This window comes from Pinus tabuliformis, chromosome 3_2 (assembly GCF_031772625.1).
Source record: "Pinus tabuliformis cultivar Carrire ecotype Pingquan chromosome 3_2, CPIR1, whole genome shotgun sequence".
NCBI classification, from domain to species: Eukaryota; Viridiplantae; Streptophyta; class Pinopsida; order Pinales; family Pinaceae; genus Pinus; species Pinus tabuliformis.
The window spans coordinates 1,128,746,929-1,128,769,634 of record NC_142302.1 but is presented as its reverse complement, the minus strand read 5'-3'; the positions used below and the strand labels follow the sequence as shown (position 1 = coordinate 1,128,769,634).

Genomic DNA, 22,706 nt, shown 5'->3' with positions numbered 1-22,706 from the left:
AATAGGCAAAAGTAGTCGAAGAGAAAATTCCATGAGGATGTGTAAATCCAAGATGGGAATGGTCCTAAAAGACATACCTTGAACATCCGGATGGGGTATGTGTGCCTTGAGACTTGAGAGACAATGATGATAAGTCATTGTCTCCCCAACATTGTGCTCTAATCTAGTGTAGAGATAGAGCTGTTAGTCAAGGCCTTGCTATATGAAAATGCTAATTTATATGATGAGATGCACTGGTATACGCTGAAAGGATAGCTTATGAGATGGCTTACCAATCCGACTCTTCTTGTGAGAATTCTTCTGTATGAGAATGTCCATGGACCTCGTATGTATTGTGAATACCTCCCTAGTTAAGAGGGAGTGTTGGACAATGTAACTAGGTCCGGTCTTCATAATGTACTCTTGATCTTTGTTTTTTTTTTCCACTGGAAAAATCCGTAACTTTCATTATATAGAAAATTACATATTGAATATGCTATCCGCATATGCCTGAGGTCACTATTCACAGTGTGCCTGTTAGTTACAAAAAGGATTCTGTTCATATATATCAGATCAGATGTACCTCGCAGGGTCATCTTCCAATATTCTATAAAAAACCTGTTTACAAAAATGCCTTCCGGCTTTCCTAGCTGTTCAAAACATGTTTAAAGATTACAAAAAACTGTTGCTGTCATGTACAAAAATTCATCAGATAATTTATTGCTCAGGTGCATGCTGATATCTCGGATCATTGTATGGACGATGGTAGTATTTGTACTCCTGTTGGCCTTGAACCTCTGTGATCTCCCATACTCCTCTGTCCATCATCGAGGCCTCCTTGGATAGTTTGTCAGCACTCTCGTTATGTTCCCTGTAGATGTGTGAACATGTGATGTTGTTAAAAGCTGCTTTGAGTTCAAGAACTTCATTCAATATAATGCTGAGTGTGTGAATGTGACAAATAGATATGTTGTTGAACCAATTTATGATGATTTTTGAATCCCCGAAGATGTTAATGCAAGTGATATGATGACTCAAAGCAAAATGAAGTAAATGACGAAGGGTAATGAGCTCTGCAAAATTGTTTGTTCCCATTCCCAGTCCTGCTTTTATTTTGTAATAATGTTGCTCGGATTTGTATATGATAAAACCGCCCCCACAACTCTGCTGGTTTGCGGCCCCATCAAAATATGCCCAAGGTGTGTTTTGATCTATTCGGGGAGGCGGGTGAGGGTGACGCACTTGCGGGGGCGGGGGGTCTGGTAGTTCTCTATATGCTGCGATAATGCCTGCCTCCACCATTTGCCAGAAAACAGGTTGGTCATTGAAGATGATTCGGTTTCTTGCTTTCCAAATGTGCCAATTTACAAGAATAGGAAGGTTAATAATCTTTGTTCCTTTGTGCCGCGACGCCCAATCTGTCCAAGCCTCAGATAGATCAGTGCCCTCCCAGTTGCCAGAGTAAGTAATGGTGTTTTTGATAGCGGTCCACAGATCTTGTATCAACCTGCATCGCAAGAATAGATGTTCTGTGGTTTCGGATGCTTCTTTGCATATCGCACACCAGGATGGTCCATGGTAAGCTCTGTGCGATAGGTTTTCTCCGGTGGGCACCTTGTTCCTTAGGACACACCAGAAGAAGAGCTTGGATCGCGGTGATGCTGTGAGCTTCCAGATGCTGTGCCACCAGTTCAAAATAACCTCTGGCTTTTTGTGACTGATAAGAAGGGCGTAACCAGCCTTTGGTGTGTAATAACCGCTCTCAGACTGGCTCCAAATTAGTTCATCCGGCCCCTCAATGATTCTGATGTGAGATTCAATCAGGGCCTCCCTGTAAGTCTGCCATGCCTGATGCCATCTAGGAGGGAGGTTTAATTGATGTGCTGTCCTCCAGGCCTGATGAAAAATATCAGAGGTTTCCCTGTCTGCAATCTGGGCAATCACTTTGATATTGCGAGCAAGTAAGTGTTCAACCAAGTCATGTGGCAGAGTGTGCCTGCCTCCACTGCCAGCCCATGGGTCGATGCCAATCCTAGCCAGGGTCCCGTCTCTGATTTTCCAGACCAAGTTGTCTCTGATCATAGGCATTGAGTGTAGTAGTGCTTTCCATATAGATGATATACCTGTTCTGTTCCAATTAGGGAGTCTGATCCAATCCAGTGTGCCAAGGGGCCATATATATTTGTGGTAAGAGAGACGGGTCCATAAGTTCTGGCTAGTTATCAATGCCCAGATCATTTTTGTTGCCAATGCTTGTGCGAACAGTGGAAGGTTTTTTCTTTAAAATATCGGGGCAGATCCACCCGAAGGGATCTGCCTGTCGGCCAATCTTAACAGGCCTAACCCCGAGGGCGTCGAGGAGATTTGACCCCGTGACCTCCCAAACTGGGAAAGTGCTTTAGCAACGGGAGTACTCTTGATCTTTGTATTCGATATACAAGAGAAAAAAAATTATTATTTCTATTCTTTATTTCATGGGTTTCATGCTCAAGGTCAATTAGTTTTTAGGTCAAGCACCCATTGTGTGCTTCTAGGGCTTTGTCAAAAAGTCAAAGAAGTCAAAGAGTCATTGTAATATGTAAAAGACCCTATTGGGCATCATGTATCAAGTCAAAAGTATTTAATTGAGTCAAAGTCATGTCTAAAGACCCTCCAAGATCAAGTCGACCTAGCCATCAGCAAGTCGACCTACAAGAGAGGACAACTAGGCCTCATGATGATAATTCGGCTCCGAGGAAAGCCTATATATAAGTGGTACTCTATCTCATTTGTGATATCTCCAACAAGTTCGATCAAGAAAAAAGATGACCTAAAAAGACAAGCGAAGAATAGGATAAACAAAGGAAGGAAGAGCGAAGTGTTCAAGGATTGTTTTTAGGGCTACATCATCTCACATGTGTGAATCTAGGGCATCATTTTGCTGCAGCAAGACTGAAAATTACAGTCATGATAAAAGTTAAAGTTTGGGGCTCAAGAGGATAAAGTTTGAAGGCCGAGTTATCAAGGAAAGAAGATCAAACCAAGCGCAAGAGAGAGAAGGAAAAATTCACCATCTTTTCCCCACTTGTGCGAGTTAGGGTTTTTTGCAGTAGAGGGTCTTTATCTTGGGTCTTAGGTCTTGGAATTCGTCATTTGAAGATTCTATAAGAAGAGAAGAATTCTTGTGGGTTTTCCTCTCAAGAGGAGAGGTTTTGGCCCTGACTAGCAACCTATATTTTGTGCGCTCTTGTCGTATTGATCCTCTTATTTTGGTCGCTATTTGATGATAAGAACACAATAATAATCAAGTGAAAGAAGCTAATTACAAGTTCATCAAGTTAATTAAAAGAAGATCACAGGCAATTATCAAAGAAAGAGAAATCAACCTAATCTAGTTGCCCTTGATTTCTCAAAAAATTGAGAATCTGCCCACCTGAATTGCTGTATAGTACTGTATTCAATGTGCTTTGGCCTTCTTCTCAACCTCTGCTCCTCTCTTGTGCTTTGAATTTGTTGAACTGAGCTCTCTTTATCTCTTGAATCTGCTTGGTGCACAAAATGTCTGTCATCAACCTCTCCCATCTTGTTCTATTTATGGTTTGAGAGAGATAACAGATCTTCTCAATCTTAGCAACTAATATCCCAAACCTTAGCAACTAATCTTTTTAATCCTAGCGACCACCCTATGTCAACAATGAGATGTATGGCTAAGATTAGATCAAATCTAACTCACTAATGTTCTAGAATCTTTTGAATGTTTTATTTAGATTTCTAAGACTAAGATAATATAAGAATTTGACTTTGAATTTTATTTACTTAAGTGAAGTTACAAGATGGTATTATTTCCCACTTTTACTAAGTGGTCACTAGGAGTTGTCTTGAACTACTTTTACATGTTTCCACCTAGCCTGTGCAAGAAGATCTCATCAAACTAGACACATATGCCTGATTATATATAAATTTTCTGATATAAGCAATTTTGCCCATATCCTTTAAAATCAAATCAATGCAATGTGCAACACAAGGAGTCCAAAACAAGGTCATTGAGCATCAACAATTAGCGAGCAGTGACATAATTAGCATCATTATCTGTCATGATGTGGACCTACTTGAATGAACCAACCAACAACTCACATAATAATCTTGCACCAATCACTATTGAATTTACGAAGGGTCTTGCCCTTTTGATCTGTCCAACCATATCACTATTGAAGAAATGCCCCTTGACACAATTTTAATTAATGAGGAAAATTGATTTCTTTATTGTAATTTTGAAGACAAGAGGTGTTGTTTGAAGGTAGAAGTAATGTTTATTTCAAAATGGGGTTATTAATGTAATTGAAGCCTTTACTAGTTCAAGGGGCACTGAATTTACTGGTAAAGACTAAAAATGGTCAAATTTTGAAAAGTTGATATCAAAACACAATTGTAATCTTGAAGCTCAAAAATTGAGAAGAGCAAATTCTTCTCCAGTGAGAAGTTTAAAGGGTCAAGGCCAAGCCCTTAAAAGTACTATTTTTGCAGGAAGTGTGATTGTTTTTGGTGTGTTGTCACTTGGTTTCATTGTGTGATAATTTTTTGAATCAATTGCAAATTTCACTTTTTTTTCAAGGTCATCTACCATTAGTAAAAATGTCCTAGTTCGTCAATTTATTTATTGATTTCGATCAGTTGGATGGCCACAAATGAGTCAAGGCCAAAAATAAGTATAAATCCTAGAAATGCCACATGCAAAATACATTGATATATAACGAGTCATGACATGATATTTGTGATGGTGCTATTCTTATCAAGCACTCTGATGCAACAAGATTGACTAAATGGGAATTTAAAGGTGAGAAAGTTCTTGCTTTGTTTTGATATTCTATACTATATAGAAAAACATATGTTTGTCCATATTGAGGATTCAACTTCTACTTGGTTTGCTTGGAATAGAGTTTGCAAGTTTTTTTGATACTACTCTTGCATCTCAAGGAGTTGATTTACAAATGAAGTTGCTTAGGAAAATTTTACCTATTGGTGATAATGTGTTAGAGTATATTTCCATGATAAAAAAGCATACGTTAGAACATCTTCAGAGGTGGCTTTCCTAAAATTGAAGATAATTTTTTGATCTCTATTTTGATAAATGATTGCCTTAATTCTATAAGCACTTTATTGAAACTTTACAAGTCACTAATAAATTATCAACTACATCTTTTGATTGACTTAGTGAACCATTGGCTCAACATAGTAAGACAATTGGAAAACAAAAACAATCTAGAAAGAACTTTTGTTTTCTCTAGTTCAAATATAGTTGAAAGCCTTGGAAGACAAGGTAGTAGAATTTTTGGAAATTATTAGAATTGGTTTTCTAATTAAGGCTATGGAAAAGGTCGTAGTCAAGGCTTTATATGGCTTGAAACAAGCTTCTTGAGCTTGGTATGCAAAAATAGAAGATTATCTTCAAATGGTTGGTTTTCAACAAAATCGAATGATAATTTGTAATTTCAAATGCAAACTAGGCACTTGGTGATATTTGTACTTTGTTGATGAGTTAATCATTACTGGAAAAATGAAGTTCACATCAAATAGGTCAAGGAGGAACTTTAAGTAGGCTTGAAAATGTTAGATTTGTGGCCACTTCATTATTATCTTGGAGTTGAAATAGACTAATGATTGAACAATTCTCATCAAATCTTCCATGGTCAAACCAAGTATGCCATTGAATTGTTAAAGAAATTTGGCATGAAAGATTTTAAACATTCTCTTACCCTGATGGAGTAGAATTTGAAACTTTCAAAATTTGAAGGGGGAATTTGGTGGATAATACAAGGTACCTGCAATTGACTAGAAGCTTTATTTAGCAGACAAATACTCGACCCAATTTGTTATATTTTGTGTACATCCTTTCAAGACTTTTGCAAGATCTGAGGGGAAGTCACCGGAATTTAGGGCAAAGGGTACTAAGGTACAAAAGATTTTGGTCCTATCTATAAGAAAAACAAACATTTTATGCTTGTTGGATATTCAAACGCTGATATTGCATGTGACATGATAACACATCAACTTTAGGGTATTTTATGACTATGGGTTCAACAACAATATCTCGGAGTTGCAAAAAATAGGCAACAATTGCCTAGTCTTCAGTATAAGCATAGTACATATCATCTTGGGAAGTAGCATGTGAGATTTTATGGTTACACAGGATTTTACAAGATCTTGGTGTAACTCAAACGTCATCAACTATTTTATTGATTGACAATTACTCAGCGATAAAGACGGCCAAGAATTCAATATTTCACTCAAAGACTAAGCACATCAACACCAAGTACAATTTCATTAGATCCGTTGACGTCAAAGACATCATCAAGCCTTAGTTTTGTCCATTTGAATATCAAATTCTAGATACCAAACCTCTAGATAGAATAAAGTTCACTAAGTTCATAAATGTACTTGGTATTTTTGAAAATGAACTTTTGAATTAAAGGGGGAAATGTTAGCCTAATAATCCTAAAGTTCTTGAAGTCTGAATATTTTTTTTTTTAGAAATTAGTTTATGCTCATTTTGATGTGAGGTACATAGGCTTTATTCCTCACTATCTTTGTAATTTAGTTTTCCTTATTTAACAAAATTACGTGCTGAGTACACTTCTTCAACACTAACATCACAATGCATCTATTGACTTCCCATGAATTCTTAAGCTCTTCCAATTTATGAGTGTAATCAACCTTTTCATTTTGAAGGATAGTCTCTCTCAACTTGTCATAGGTATGGACCTTGTACCTTGGGCCAACAATAACATCATTAAACATAGATTGGTAGAATGGGTTGTTCTTGGCAATGTTGAATGGAATGTCACTACGTAGAAAACATCCACCCACAAGCTTGTCAACTTCTTGTGTCTACTTTATTTTAACCTCTAACTTAATAGAAGATTGTGTGCCACCTATGGTTCTAGGAACCAAAAAAGATGAGGTTGTTGAGGGCATTGTGGATGTGAGGCTAAGGAAACACTATCACTTCTTGTCCCCTAGTTCTTGCAAATCCTCCAACTGCAAGCTCAATTCTCACAACTTCCTTGTTATCTTTCTTTTTACCAATATCTTGAAGTGATTCATTGTGGTACTGCTCAATCTGTCATCTAGAATGTGTAAATTCTCCAAGCATCGGGATGATAGATTTGGGTAACTGGGAGGTTGGCCATTGTCAACTCGCCAACCCTGCTTTGTTCTTTATTTCAACTCTCCTTTCGCTCAAGAGAGGCTTCCCTAATTAGGGTTGCTGTACATTAAATCTATGAAGTGCAAGGTGATGTGAAGGGTAATTGCTAGCAAAAACATGTTTGAAAAAGTTGCAGAAAAAATTGGAAGGCAAGATTGGAAATTAGTGCCTAATCGATTGGGTGACTGGAGTCACAACAAAGGCACAAATGAGAGATTGTTCTAAAGATGAGAAAGGGGTAATATGGCTAAAATGTAAAAGCCAATATTACTCTTTTTTTGCTTCCTTATATTGCAGAAATACAGTCAAGAGTATTGCAAATGTAGACGACACCGAATACTTTAGAAAACTACAGTTAGTAAAAACCTTGTATGTGAAGTTTCAATCCATCAACAGAGAAGGAAATGCATTCCTAAGCAAAGTTTGAATAATAAGACATGGAAGATGGGAGATATACACCAAATTCAAATCCCTAAACTATATCTCTATCTAATTCAGCAACGATGGAAACAACAATGAGAGATACACAAACACCCTCGCCCACAAGAAATCATTGGTTCTCGAAGCACATCCAAGGGTTTTGCTATTAAGCTCCAAGGGAGAGAAGTTTCCTAAATCCAACCATGCCAAGAAGTGAGGGAAATGCACTTTAAATAGTGCCTCTAGCTTGTCTCACAATTAAAAGAAAATAATATACCCATTACTCTAGAAATTGTTGGAAATCTACAAGCCTTAAGATGAAACATGTATGAACAATGGGAGAGATGGCCCACACACTATGGCAATAACCATAACAAAAATAAACTCATCAAACAACCAAGTGAAAAATGTGTTTTGTGGGCCAATAAAAGAAGCATAGACCCATAGCTCCATTTAGAAGGTAGCATGGATAAATGGTGGAGGTGCCAACCAATGTTGCACAAAGCAGGGTGTTTCTTGGAAGCGAAGCATCTCGGAAGCATGCCCATATCACATATAAGTAAGCAAAGGTGGAGACGTGTTGTGAGGGAAACTTGACAAACAAAGACCTAGGCGAACAAGGAATGAAGGAAGGCAGCTTGACATCACAAGACAACGAGACATATTGCATAATGTGAAGGTGTGGGTTGCGAATGTGAGCGAGATTGCTCGTCACCCAAAGAAAAAGGCAAGTTCATGGAATGAAGTTTTGGGTTTCCGAGTTGCGTGCTGCAATAGTTTGTGCAGAACCGTAGGTTGTTTGTATTGCATCATGTGGGCAGGCTTGGGCTGTGGAACGACCTTGTAAGAACATTGTGTGGCGAGACATGAGGATTATGGCATGACCTTGTAAACGTGAGTTAAGTTGTTTTTTGGTGGGAGTAGGCAGTTTGTTGAAACCGAGTTGTAACATTTGTAGGTTTTTATAATGTAAAGAGGTTATCCTCACACTTGTGTAAATCTTTTGTACATGGTTGTGTTGATGTTATTACACATATGTTGATGAAATTAAATTGGTAGCATACTTGTGAAACGAATGTATGATTGCAACTTTGTGAAGTAAGACAAAGTGATGTGTTGGCATTGTGGTTGGGTTAAGATTGCATGTTAATTCCACAAACATAATATATCTAACTAGTGATAGAATTACAAGTGCTAGAGGCATAGTCCGTGTGTAAGTAGTTGTAAGTTGGTCAAGCCATTGTGACGAACCATGCCGGTGCCACACGCCTAGAAGACTTGATGCCCCTTAACTCCTAGACGATTTCTCTAGCCCTTATACTTCTGTCACGTGTTAGATATATTATGTTTGTTAAATTTGTTGAAGAATGTAACTAGTGTCGGTCTTCAAAATTGTATTTGATGAAAAGAAAGAGAAAATAAATTTATTGTAAAAAAAAAAAATTATTTTGAAGCATGGGTTTCGTGCTCTTTTATTTATTTCTAGGTCAAAGCCTCCATTGAAGGCTTCTAGGTTTTGTCATGAGTCAATAGAGGCTTCTAGGTTTTTTCATCTTTATTAGACCCTGGGGCTTTTGTATCATGTGAAAAGATTTATTTTTGAGTCAAAAGTGTCATTTGTCACCTCCACACTATGTTGGCCTTTTCCTCATGAAGTCAGCTAGGATTAGGGTTATTTGACCCAGCATAAAGAGTATATATAGAAAGGCAACTTGACTCATTTGAAGTACGCACTCAACAAGTTTGATCTAGAAGAGAAAGAGGCAAAAAAGAGGACCGAAGTTGAGGAGAAAGAAGGAAGAAACTGGGGAAGACAAGAACAGAGTTTTTGGGCATCTCTCTCTCACAAGTGCGATGTTACTAAACTATATCTGGGGCCAAAATTTCTGAATCTACCATAGTTCCAAAATTCTGTAGCTGGGGATCGAAATTTTGGATTGAAGCTGCATTCGAGAAGCTGACACTTGGAGATTTTGGCAGGGATCATCTACTGAAAGGAAGGGTTGACTTGGTGATTGGAGGAGGTTTTTGTCTAGGTCTAATTGGTCTTGGATTGTTTCATCTTGATTTGAATCTACCAATGGAAGAGTTGGACTGGGTTTTCCCCTTGGAGGGCTTTTGCCTTGGCTGAGTGTTAACCTACATCTTGTGTCTCTTGTTCTTGTGATCTTCATATACATTTAATTTGGTAATTGCTTGATGAAAGATAAGCTAACAAAGAAGTAAAAGAAGCCAACATAAATCACAAATAATTATCAAGAAAGATGAATCAAACCCTAAGCATTGATTTCTCAACAAAATTAACATTCAATCGTAACACAAGTATAATGCCAAATATTCATCCATCAACATCATGTATCATCTACATTTATAAATGTGCTACAATAAACTGTCACAATGTTGTGTATAAACATTGATATAAAATGTGCACCAATAATGTGTGGAGTGAGACCCTCTTGGTCCACCTAAATATATCAATATCAAATATAATATTTTTGCAATAATACAATATACATCAATGGCCAAAGCCTCCAAGTATTCTAGGTGTAAGCTTCGCAAGCCTAGCTTCCCAATTTCCTGGCAAATACCTCTAAAAATCCCACACACTCTAGGTGAGCACCCTCAAGGTAGGGCAAGGGTTCTCAACCCAACCTCTAAAACATCAAACAAACCTCTACTCCTGCTGGACATAAGTGCGGTATACCTTCCTCAACCTTTCCGCTGAATCAGATGATAAATCACCCTAAAACGGGTGGTTAGGGTCGCTGTCACCGTAACAGGTCACAAAAGACATTCGCTCGGACCTACGGTCTGATTTCATTGTGCCACACGTCCAAGTACCCTCGTACACATCCTCCTTTGTTGTTGCACCAAAACTCCTCTAAGAAATCTTCTGTCCTTCTTAGTTATTCATCTACCCTACCTCACGGGTAGTTAGGCTCTCCCATCCATGTATGGAAGTTCTAGTTGAGGTTTCACATATAAGTACACGCTTCATAATGTAGGTCGAAATCGTAGCTTTCATATAGGTACAATATTTGATATGCTTCTCTTCCAAAGATTTTTGGAAAATCATGATTCTTACGCTTTCAATATGCTTTGCTTCCAAATGTTTTTGGAAAATCACGCTTCCGACTCTTCGCTTCCAAAACACATCCTCACTTCGTGCAACTTTTGTTGGGGCCTCCTACATCATTTACCAATGCTACCTTCTAAATGGAGCTATGGGTCTATGCATCTTTTATTGGCCCACAAAACACATTTTTCACTTGGTTGTTTGATGAGTTTATTTTGTTATGGTTATTGCCATAGTGTCTAAGCCATCTCTCCCATTATTCATGCATGTTTCATCGAGGTTTGTAGATTTCCAATATATATATATATATGATCCAAGTGGAAAGTGGTATTCACCCATGGTATCCATTTGCAATATTCACCCATGGTAAAAAGATGTAATTCAGGGAGGCACTGAAAATACTATAAATAATGGGCGTCCCCTGTCAAAAGGACATTTAGGTTCCATGGTGTAAATGTAATAGTGTTTTCATTCCCATTTAATAAATAAACGTGTTTTTATCATATTGTTTGGTTTTTTATTGCCTTTTTCTCTCTTTCTTTTCAATGTTGTTCAATGTTTAGTTTCATAGTAGGTCCTTGATCTTAGCCCCCGAGATCTGTATCAATGGTATCAGAGCAGGTTACGACTCCATGGCAACCGGGGTTTGAAGTAGGTTTTGTCAAAGTTGGGCAATTTGGTGATCAATGCCTATAGGGTCTATTTATCAATAAACATTTTCTTTAGAGGAGGATACATACAACCCACCATTCAAAAGTTGTGGGCTAGATGGCAATGTGGCTAGTGTGATTTGCTCTTACAATTAGGGTGACAACATCCCCACTTGTGTCGATAAGAACCTTCTCAGTGGCGCTTCGAAACTCCTCAGCATAATCATGAATAAAAATTGCAAAGCACAGAGCAAGAGCAGAAGCTCTGATCCACCCTATAAGCCCCATGAAAACCCACCAAGTTTCTTAGAAATCTCTATATTTTCCAAAATGATGACAAAGGATGACTATCCATATCTTGTAGGGTTTTCTATGAGATAGCAGGGGAGCCCCATGACGGCCTCTGCTGAGGAATTGTGTCGATAAGAACCTTCTCAGAGGCGCTTTGAAACTCCTCAGCATAATCATGAACAGACATTGCGAAGCACAGAGCAAGAGCAGAAGCTCTGATCCACCCTATAAAGCCCCATGAAAACCCACCTAGTTTCTTAGAAATCTCTATATTTTCCAAAATGATGACAAAGGATGACTATCCATATCTTGTAGGGTTTGCTATGAGATATCTTCCGCAGGGGAGCCCCATGATAGCCTCTGCTGAAGAAAACTAATCAATGACATACCACTACTGCTCCTCACTACTAAACCAATAAGAAAGACCCCAATCAGGTGAGCCGCGCTTCTCCCCCTCAGCCTCCTTTGTCTACAACATCTGAATCGCCATAGCCCTTAGTCCCTATGTCGCCCTCTTGGTAGAAGTGGGTAGTATTCTGGTAATGGCGATTTTGACGGTATGGTATATGGTCCCCTACATCCTTGACTTTTTGCAGCACAAGCAAGGTGTCTTCTTTGGCATTTGATCAACCTTGCTCGTCTCGCAGTTGGTGTTCATGCTCGTGGTTTTGACTCTCTTTTCCATATATTCTTGGCTGCTATACATACTTGTCGTGCTCGTGTGCTAGAAGGCAAATTTTGATCGCTGTGTGTGGGATTTGCTTCAGTTCCGGTGGTTCCAACTTGAGAATCCGTCCATAGTTGTAACACTAGAGTGATTCCTGTTCGCCTGTATTACATTCACGTCGGTTATCTGGCTGTGGGAATGGATCACACGCTTTATAATTTTATTATTACGATTCTCTGCATCTTCTATTTGTTGTATTCTTTGCCTCGACAGTCGTCTTCCAAGAACAAGCCGAAAAACAATATGGCAGTGAGCTTGCAAATGAAGTCCTGATTCTTGGTCTGCTTGAATGCACACTTCATGCCATAACTCTACTATTTTTGCATCTGTTTCTTTACATCGAATCTCATCATTTTGTCATTTCTTCTTCCATGGCCAATGTTCCTCTTCCTGTTTTTGTTTTGTGCCTTTGATGTTTCAAATATGTGTTAGCTTTTGGTGCATTGTGGTACATTTCAAAGGATCTTGCTTCAGTTCAACAAATTCGGGTCATCAATGGTGCAATTGCATTGGTAGTTGCGATATGTGTCTAAAAATTAGGGTTTTCTTTTATTCCTTGGGTGATATTTGCATGTTGTGTTTCCATGGAATTATGTGCTGGTGGCAATTACCATGCCAGGAGGTGCATTTGCAGCAAGAGATAATGGGATTGGTCTAGTTAATGATGTTGTTGGCTCGACTGCATTCACTGGCATGTGAATTTGGTGGGCTTCAATAGGGTCGATTGTCACTGACATGCCACTCAAGTTGTTGTCTGTCCTAATTGTTGCTGGTTTTTATATATCACAATTTTTCATCAAGAAAGACCTATCATCTTATGTCATATTTGTTGTCTTAGCAGGCTTTCCAATTGCTTGGTTTGTTGTACACAACCACTGGGATCTCAATATAGTGTCTAAGCCATCTCTCCCATTATTCATGCATGTTTCATCTTGAGGTTTGTAGATTTCCAATATATATATATATATATATATATGTATGATCCAAGTGGAAAGTGGTATTCACCCATGGTATCCATTTGCAGTATTTACTAGTGGTAAAAAGATGTAATTCAAGAAGGCACTGAAAATAATATAAATAATGGGCGTCACCTTTCAAAAGGACATTTAGGTTCCATGGTGTAGATGTAATAGTGTTTTCCTTCCCATTTAATAAATAATTGTGTTTTTATCATATTGTTTGGTTTTTTATTGCCTTTTTCTCTCTTTCTTTTCAATGTTGTTCAATGTTTAGTTTCATAGTAGGTCCTTGATCTAGCCCCCAAGATCTATATCAGTGGTATTAGAGCAGGTTACAACTCCATGGCAACCAGGGTTTGAAGTAGGTTTTATCAAAGTTGGGCGATTTGGTGATCAATGCCTATAGGGTCTATTTGCCGCCCTCTTGGTAGAAGTGGGTAGTGTTCCAGTAATGGTGATTTTGACGGTAGGGTTTATGGTCCCTACATCCTTGACTTTTTGCAGCACAAACAAGGCGCCTTCTTTGGCATTTGATCAACCCTGCTTGTCTCGCAGTTGGTGTTCATGCTCGGGGTTTCGACTCTCTTTGCCATATATTCTTGGCCGCTATACATACTTGTCGTGCTCGTGTGCTAGAAGGCAAATTTTCTGATCGGTGTGTGTGGGATTTGCTTCAATTCCGATGGATCCAACTTGAGAATCCGTCCATAGTTGTAACACTAGAGTGATTCCTGTTCGCCTGTATTACATTCACGTCGGTTATCTGGCCATGGGAATGGATCACACGCTTTATTATTTTATTATTGCGATTCTTTGCATCTTCTATTTGCTATATTCTTTGCCTCGACAGTCGTCTTCCAAGAACAAGGCCGAAAAACAATATGGCAGTGAGCTTGCAAATGAAGTCCTGATTCTTGGTCCGCTTGAATGCACACTTCATGCCATAACTCTACTATTTTTGCCTCTGTTGCTTTAGATTGAATCTCATCATTCTGTCATTTCTTCTTCCATGGCCATTGTTCCTCTTCCCGTTTTTGTTTTGTGCCTTTGATGTTTCAACTATGTGTTAGCTTTTGGTGCATTGTGGTACATTTCAAAGGATCTTGCTTCGGTTCAACAAATTCGGGTCATCAATGGTGCAATTGCATTGGTAGTTGCAATTGTGTCTAAAAATTAGGGTTTTCTTTTATTCCTTTGGGCGATATTTGCATGTTGTGCTTCCATGGAATTATGTGCCTGAGCAATTACCATGCCAGGAGGTGCATTGGCAGCAAGAGTTAATGGGATTGGTCTAGTTAATGATGTTGTTGGCTCGACTGCATTCACTGTCTTGTGAATTTTGGTGGGCTTCAACAGGGTCGATTGTCACTGACATGCCACTCAAGTTCTTACTTGTCCTAGTTGTTGCTGGTTTTTATATATCACAGTTTTTCATCAAGAAAGACCTATCATCTTATGTCATATTTGTTGTCTTAGCAAGCTTTCCAATTGCTTGGTTTGTTGTACACAACCACTGGGATCCGTTTGCAACAACGTTGCAAGCGTTGTGCTGACCATGGTAATTCCAAGCCTAGTGCTTCTTCCTCCAAAGGTTTGTATTGTGACAAAATGTGGTCTTATAATCCACACATTGGTAGTCTACTATATTGCGAATCAATTAATTAGCTATACTAGCATCTATTACTTTGGTTTTGAGGATGATGTTATTTACCCCAGTTACATGATTATCACAATGACAGTTTTAGGGTTGGCGTTGGGAAGAGGATTGGCCTTGGACAATTGAATTGGTCCCAAGGCAGTTTGGATTTTGACATATTTGTATGCAACAAAACTGTTAATGCTTGTTCTCACTTCAAAGACTATTTTGCGGGCGACAATCATCCTATTAGTGGTCGTGTCTCCTCCATTGCTTCTTTACAAAGACAGGGGTAAAATAACTTCAAGAATGAAATTGTGGCAAGGTTTTTCATACGTTGTTGTTGCTACTCTCTCTGTCTAGCACTGTCGACAAACAATCTTTGAAGTTCTCCAGTGGTGGAATGGAAGACCACCATCAGATGGTTTGTTTTGAGATTTATTTTTCTATTATTAGGTCTAGCATGTGTTCACATTATTGCATGACATTTCTCCCACATCCAGTAAGTAAAGTGTATGCTACTTTTGGTGGTGGTTGTTGGTGTCTTGCTTATATTTATGCAATCTCCATTGCCAGAGACATGGTCATTTCAATCTAAATTGATGCACATACATGAGCAGTCTATAGATGATAGTTCCATCTATGGTTTAGTTGCCAAGAAACCATCTTGGCCATCGTGCTTACTTGCTTCATTGGCTACAATTACCAAAACTATTCCAGTGCAGTACATTGTAGAGCATAGACTACTATACATCGTGGTTGTTGGGATCACATTTGGCATTTTGTGCTGATTTCTTTATTCAAACTCCCATTCTACATGCCTTGCTTGTTGGAGCTATGACATGTGCATTTGCCTTTGTGGTCGTTACACACTTTCCTTTGACATCAAGCCTGAGGTTTTTATCTAGGTGTTTGCACTCCTCGTTGCACTTCTATCTATTATGTATTTATTGGAAGGTCAATTGAGGTTAACCAATGCATAAAATGGAGAAGATGCGAGGTTTGTTGCGCTGTTAACCCTTGAAGGGGCTCAAATATCTTTGTTGGGATTGTATGCAAAAATTTTCATAGCTTTGGAAATGAAGATTGTGTTGGCATCATTGACGAGGGAGAAAGATTTAGAGAAAGGAAAAGTGCAAAATTTCTCAACTAGAGCTTTGGTTGTGTTCCAAATTGTCGTCTACGTCAACAACATCGAGCATTAGTGGCATCTTCTTTCACAGTAAAGAAGCTAGCTGCAGAGAGAGCATGAATGCCTTCAAGTGGCAATGTTGCAACTATGTTATGTTTCTTGATCTCATTGATTATGAATGTCCATTTGACTAGGGGCTCCGATGGGGCAATTTTTATTCTGGTACCAATTGTTGAAGAATGTAACTAGTGTTGGTCTTCATAATTGTACTTGTCAGAAGAAATTTTATTATTAAAGAAAATGACTTATTAAAGCATGGGTTTCATGCTTGGGTCAATGTTTTCCAGGTCAAAGCCTCCATTGAAGGCTTCTAGGTTTTGTCTTGAGTTAATAGAGTCATTGCCATTTTTATTAGACCCTTCTTAGGTTTTTGTATCATGTAAATTTTTTTTGAGTCAAAAAGGTTTTTTGTCACCTCCACCCCAAGTCGACCTTGTCCCCATGTAATTGGCCTACATTAGGGCAATTTGACCTAGCAAAAAGGCTATATATAGAGAGGTAGTTCGACCTATTTGTCACAAACAAGTTCGATCTACAAGGAAGAGAAGTAGAAAAGTGAGGAAGTAGCTGGAGAAGGACGAAAGAAGCTGAGAAGACCTAAAACGAGTTCTTGGGCTATTTCTTACATGTGCATAGTTTTTGGGGGCCAAAATTCAGGGTTGTAGTTGCTACTGGGAAGCTGTCACTTGGAGATTTTGACAAGGATCATCTATTGGAAGGAAGGGCTGACTTGGTGATTGGAGGAGGTCTTTTTCTAAGTCTAAAGGGTCTTGGATTGTCTCATCTTGATTTGAATCTACTAGTGGAAGAGTTGGACTGGGTTTTCCCCTTGAAGGGGTTTTGCCCTGGCTGAGTGCCTACATCTTGTGTCTCTTGTTCTTGTGATCTTCATATACATATAATTTGGTAATTGCTTGATGAAAGATAAACTAATAAAGAAGTAAAAGAAGCCAACATAATTCACAAGTAATTATCAAGAAAGAGGAATCAAACCCTAATTCCTATAAGCATTGATTTCTCAACATGGTATCAAAGCTAAGGTGGAAGAAGGTTGAAGATCACTTTGTTGGCTATCATTTGAAGAAGGGAAAAACAATCTTGGAAGAAAAGGTTACTCCTCTATGGAAAATTATTTGAAGATGGGTCTCAATATCATAAAAGTTGCAGGAAGTTGGATTGGAAGGATCATCTACAATCTATCTAGGAGAGTCAAGAGTGAAGGATTCTTGGCTGCACTTACAGGTACTCTTGATGATGACAATGCATGGATCATTGATAGTGGAGCCTCAAGACATATGACAGGAGAAAGTGGACAACTTCATACTCTATCAAGGGAACCATCATCACATGCAGTGGAGCTAGGAGACAACAACAACTATGCAGTTAAGGGCCTTGGATATACATCATTGAAGTTGGAAAGTGGAGCAAAGCTACACCTCAAGAACATCCTTTATGTCCTAGGTTTGAAAAAGAATTTACTTTCCATTTCTTGTTTAGAAGATAAAGGAGATAGGGTTGCTTTTGTAGATGGAAAAGTTTTGGTTTTGGGAAAGGATTCAAGTATTGAAAAGGCAAAAGTTATTGGAGTTTGTGAAGGAAGATTATATAGTGTTATAACACCATCTCCTCAAGCCCTAGTTCATATGGAAATAAACCCTATTGAACTTTGGCATAGAAGATATGGGCATATTCATTATGAGATAATGCCCTCTCTTAGTCAAATGGTAAAAGGCATCCCAACATCAAAGAAGATCATGAAGGAGTATGCAAGGGATGTGGTTTAGGAAAGAATAGTAGGAAACCTTTTACAAGAATTGATACAAGGTCTAAGGAGATACTAGACTTCATTCATTCCGATGTGTGTGGCCATCTTTACTATGTGACCATTGATGATCACTTTAGAAAGACATGGCTCTATCTTTTCAAGACAAAAGACAATGTATTTGAAAAGTTCAAGGAATTTAGATCCGAAGTTGAGACCTTAACTGAAAGAAAGATAAACACTTTGAGATCCGACTGTAGAGGGGAATACACTTCAAAAGCGCTGATTGCATATTGTAAAGAAGTAGGTATTAAGAGGGAGTTCATTGTTCCCTACAACCCCGAGCAGAATGGAGTTGCAGAAAGGAAGAATAGAACCATTGAAGAATGCATAAGGACTATGATATTTGATCAAGATCTACAAAAATTTCTATGGGGAGAGGTAGCCATGACAATCATATATATACAAAATAGAAGTCCTCATAGAATCCTTGATCATATGACACTGGAAGAAGCTGTCATGGGGAAGAAGACATGTGGAGACCATCTCCGAAACTTTGGGTGTCCGGCATACATCCATGTTCCAAAAGACAAGCGAAAGAAGTTGGTCTCAACAAGTATAAAAGGGGTCTTCATTGGCTATAACCTTTCTTCAAAGGCCTATAGAATCTACATCAAGGAAGGAAGACAAATCAAAGTTAGCAGGGATGTTATATTTGATGAAAACCATGCCTACAAAAGATCCAAGGATATACCAATTGAATCCGATGAGGAAGATATATCGCTATTTGAAGAAGAAGAGCATCATGACATGACAACTACAAACCAAGAAGAAGAAGAAGAGGCCAAATTGGTTAAAAGCTACACTTGAAGATGCCAAAGGACATGAGTGATCTTTTAGAGAAAGCAAAAGACCGAAGATATATTCAGGATATGCAACATACATGACGAAATTAATAGAAGCATAACCAACTACCTTTGAAGAAGCCACTCATCAAGAAGAATGGAAGAAGGTGATGCAGGAAGAATATCAATCCATCATGAAGAATGGGGTTTGGGAAATCATTCCTAGACCAAGTGACAAATCGGTTGTCACCTCCAAATGGATTTACAAAATCAAACATGCCGTTGATGGAAGCATAGACAAATACAAAGCTAGATTTGTTGCAAGGGGTTTCTCACAAAAAGAAGGAATAGATTATGAAGAAACCTTTGCTCCTACTACCAGGTATACTACTATAAGATCTTTGGTTTCGCTAACTGCTACTATGGGATGGAATATCCATCAAATGGATGTCAAAACAATATTTCTAAATGGAACCATTGATGAATAAGTATACATTGAACAACTGGAAGGCTTTGAAATAAATAGCAGGGATACACATGTTTGCAGACTCAAGAAAGCTCTATATGGCTTGAAGCAAGCTCCTAGAGCTTGGTATGCAAGAATGAATGCATATATCTTAAGGATTGGGTTCGTCAAAAGTTTTGTCAATGCAAACCTCTACATTAGGATAGTGAAGAATGAACTTGTCATTATACTACTATATGTGGATGATTTGTTTATTACAGGTGTGGAGTGTAGAATTCTAGAATGCAAAAAAATGTTGGTAGTAGAATTTGAAATGAAAGATCTAGGACTCATGCACTATTACTTGGGCTTGGAAGTCTGGTAGAAACCTAGTGAGATATATCTTGGTCAAGGTAAATACATAATTATAATGTTACAAAAGTTAAATATGTTGGATTCCAATCCTATGACTGCTCCCATGATAACAAATCTCAAGAAGTTGAGAAGCTCTGACTCTAGTCTCGTTGATCCTACAACCTACTGTAAGTTGGTGGGCTCTCTGATGTACTTTGTGAATATGTGACCTGATATATGTTTTGCTGTAAATTTTCTTATTCGATTTCAGTTGGAGCCTCGTCATGACCATTAGATCGCTGCCAAGCATATCTTGAGATACCTACGTGGCACAATTCATCATTGCCTGAAGTATGATGGAAAGGAAGTCAAGTTAATAGGTTTTACCGATTCCGATTGGGGTGGTAGTGAGACTGATGGAAGAAGCACTACTGGTGGCTGTTTGAATTTGGGATCTGCAAAGATTTCATGGATGAGTAGAAAACAAGATCATGTTGCATAAAGTAGTGCTGAAGCGGAATATGTTGCTACATGTGAAGTAGGAAAATAAGTTGTTTGGTTAAGAAAATTATTGTCAGATTTGTTTGGAAAGCATCTAGATCCTGCAGTGATAAATTGTGATAATCAAAGCAGCATCAAGATGTCTGAAGACTGTGTATTTCATGCCAGGACGAAGCATATCAACAAGTACCACTACATTAGGAATTTGGTACAAGATGGGGTCGTGAAGCTACAATATATTCCAACAAATGAACAAGTAGCTGACATATTGATGAAATATCTTCCAAATTAGAAGTTTGAATATTTCAAAAGCATGCTTCGATGGGTTGATGTTACAAATTTAGTTGATAGAGAGAGACATTTGGCCGACCTATATGTTGATGTCTATATCTCGAAGTAGGGAGGGTGGCGTTGGTCATGGAGCTTCGACCTTGGCTACGCACCTAGATCCATGGGTTGGTGATAGAGCTTAAAAGCATGATGGTATCTAGAGTGGCTAAAGCTTGATTTCACCTTAGTCCCACCATATTACAACACCCTAGTCATGTATTTAATCTGTAGCACTGCGTGTGCTAGAACTATTCGTAGTTCATATAATTTTGAGATCTTCTAGGTACCTTTATATATGTAATTATGAATACCTCCCTAATTAAGAGGGAATATTGAAGAATGTAACTAGTGTCGGTCTTTATAATTGTACTTGTAAAAAAAAATACTATTATTAAAGAAAATGACTTATTAAAGCATGGGTTTCATGCTTGGGTCAATGTTTTGTAGGTCAAAGCCTCCATTGAAGTGTTCTAGGTTTTGTCTCGAGTCAATAAAGTCATTGTCATTTTTATTAAACCCTTCCTGGGCTTTTGTATCATGTAAACATGATTTTCGAGACAAAAAGGTTATTTATCATCTCCACACCAAGTCGGCCTTGTCCCCATGAAGTCGGCCTACATTAGGGCAATTGGACCTAGCAGAAAGGCTATATATAGAGATGTAGTTCCATTGATTTGTCACACTCACTCAACAAGTTCGATCTACAAGGAAAAAAAGCAGAAAAGAGAGTGAAGTAGCTCGAGAGGGACGAAAGAAGTTGGGAAGCCCTAAAACGAGTTCTTGGGTTATCTATCTCTCACACGTGCGTAGTTTCTAGGCAGTTGTTGGGGTCGAAATTCTGAATCTACTGCAGGTCCAAAATTTTGTAGCTGAGGGCTGAAAATTTGTTGCTGGGGGCCGAAATTCTGGATTGTAGTTGCTACTGGGAAGCTGTCACTTGGAGACTTTGACAGGGATCATCTATTGGAAGGAAGGATGACTTGTTGATTGGAGGAGGTATTTGTCTAGGTCTAAAGTGTCTTGGATTGTCTCCTCTTGATTTGAATCTATTAGTGGAAGAGTTGGATTGGGTTTTCCCCTTGAAGGGGTTTTGCCCTTGATGAATGCCTACATCTTGTGTCTCTTGTTCTTGTGATCTTCATATACATATAATTTGGTAATTATTTGATGAAAGATAAACTAATAAAGAAGTAAAAGAAGCCAACATAATTCACAAGTAATTATCAAGAAAGAGGAATCTAACCCTAATTCCTACAAGCATTGATTTTTGAACACCAATATTGTTGTTGCTTAACCAATACTAACTTTTCTATGCTTTTGGAGATAGACAATGATATTTTCCTTTGACTACAAGTCTTTCTTTATATTTGGTATCATTTTCCATATATAGATTGTGGTATGAAGTATGACATGGATATTCTTCTTGGGGACTTGACATTGGAGGTCTAGGTTGCGATTTATGCTTTTAACATTGGCGGTGCTTGGGACAATGCTAAAAAGTATATTGAGGCTGGTGTATTCGAGCATGCCGAGACTCTTGGGCCAAAACAGTCTGATCCCCACAAGGTTGATGTCATTGCTGACACCATTGGAGATCCATTGAATGGCACCTCTAGACCATCTCTAAACATTTGATAAAGCTTATGGTTGTTGAGTCACTTCTGTTTGCACCTTTTTTTGTCTTCATGTACACTTGGTTTTGGGTCATCTATGGGTTAACCAGACAAAACCATTGTTTTCTTCAACACTTGAGGGACTGTAATCATCATGGTTATGGTTTAACCACACAAAACCCTTCTCCAAGCTTGCCATTGACAACACAGTTTTGGCCCTTGGGTCATCTAGAAGCCCACGGTTATGGGTCAACCACACAAATCCTTTGTCTTTGTTAACACATGGCACATTTCAATCACTTGGTTATGGATCATCCACAAACCCACAGTTATGGGTTGATCACACAAAACCATTGTCTTCACTGGCATTTGGTTATGGGTCATCCACAATCCCACGATTATGGGTTGACCACACAAAACCCTTGTCTTCACTGGCATTTGGTTATGGGTCATCCACAAACCCACGATTATGGGTCGACCTTGCAAAACCCTTGTCTTCACTGGCATTTGGTTATGGGTCATCCACAAACCCATGATTATGGGTCGACCATGCAAAACCCTTGTCTTCATTGGCATTTGGTTATGGGTCATCCACAAACCCACGATTATGGGTTAACCACATAAAACCCTTGTCTTCAACAACACTTGGTTATGGGTCATCACAAACCTACAGTTATGGGTTAACCACTCCCATTGGCTCATATCTTCTTCATCAAGGCTACTGACTCACTAGGAGTTGTTGA

General features: G+C 38.5%; 1 protein-coding gene and 1 pseudogene across 1 annotated transcript in view; both read left to right on the top strand.

The window, feature by feature from the left end:
• Window positions 1–22,706, top strand: part of LOC149184643 (proteasome subunit alpha type-3) — a 109,453-nt gene that overhangs the window by 76,561 nt on the left and 10,186 nt on the right. The window lies entirely within an intron of this gene.
• Window positions 11,265–21,819, top strand: LOC149184644 (uncharacterized; annotated as a pseudogene).